Here is a 1,547-nt window from a genome sequence, read left to right as displayed (position 1 = left end):
ATAACAAAATGCATGATGCTAATATGATTTTCTTTTCCGGTAATCCATTTTCTATCTTAAGCATTCAAAGGAAAAGATTCCCAGCTGCTAGTTTAGTCTAATCCATTCCTTCTTAACTCATTCTAATTTCCTTTCCAATTTCATTTCTTTATGAACTCCCAGAACACAAAACTGATATCATCAGAAATCGTCTGATTGTACTGACAGAAAAATAGCTTGTAGATCTGGATTCTAGTTAATTATCATAGATCGGAGGTGGCAACTGTTTTGATATCTCTATGATTGGGAAGGTGGAAAGTTAGGCAAAGGAAAACTTCGAAAATAGAAAAATACACAACATGAATCAGAACAAGTGCAAGAAATTCCAGAACAGCAGCGAGAGATTTGGTTCACAAAGATTCAAAACAAAGAAAAAAACTGAAAAGAAACAAAAAACATGCAGCTTGTGATCAGTAGAAAACGAATGTCGTGTTTAGCTGAAATATCTACATATCTAGCTGCTAGAGCTAATACGTACAAAGTCAACATGAGCTAGCCATATTTACATGAAGGCCGACAGTAGGCTGGCGTTTGGGAGCCTGGGGGGCTTAATATATATATATGTTACTTGCAAATAACGCATGATCGATGCAGCGATCGATGATATGTATGGCCGTATTCTCGTGTTTTGATTAATTTCTGATGTCATTAATGACACATGCAACGTGGGTCTCAAATAATAAATAATTTTGCCTCTGATCATCATGTGATCATAGTTATGCATGCAGCATGGCTAGCAGTTGCTATTTTTTGGCTGTACTCTCGCTCTGATCTCTCTCTTGCTTGTCTGTATGTCTGTCATGACTCGATCTGTAACCAGTAACGTTTGCGGCGCAAATTAGTAAGGTACGTGGCATCTAGTGATCAATAACCTCAACCTCCCCATACACGTTTTCTCTCCATAATTAATCCTAGAAACCCCACGTTGATCATATCTCATATATATATATATATATATATATATATATATATATATATAAAAAGAAGTCACTGAGCATTTATTTTATATACATGATATAACATCATCTAGACTATACATCTCCTTAAATGAGTGTTGGGAATAATCAATTAGAAGCAATCACGTAGTGAGTATAAAATATACATTATTATAATGACTTTTCTCTAATATTACTCGTGTTTATATATATATATATATATATAATATAGCTATAGCCACCTGCACGTCGCGCCCCGCCTAGGGTACGCTGGCTGGCCTGCAATTATATGCTTTTCATAATTCTTGGATGTGCGTATATATATATATATATATATATATATATATATATATATAATATAGATAATACAGATGACAGGATGAGTGTATTATTTATAAATATATATTCAAACACTGTTATATACGCAGGTACGTACGTATAAGGAACCCTCAAGAGACTCGTTAATTACTCCATTAATTATTAAATGTGTTTAGTTATGGAGGGAATGAGTTCTTTATTTATTTATTATTATTATAACTACCGACGTTTTAATATATTATTCTTAATTATTTT

This window comes from Juglans regia, chromosome 10, assembly GCF_001411555.2.
Source record: "Juglans regia cultivar Chandler chromosome 10, Walnut 2.0, whole genome shotgun sequence".
In the NCBI taxonomy this organism is placed as follows: domain Eukaryota; kingdom Viridiplantae; phylum Streptophyta; class Magnoliopsida; order Fagales; family Juglandaceae; genus Juglans; species Juglans regia.
The sequence above is the reverse complement of the archived record's forward strand: the minus strand, read 5'-3'. Positions refer to the sequence as shown.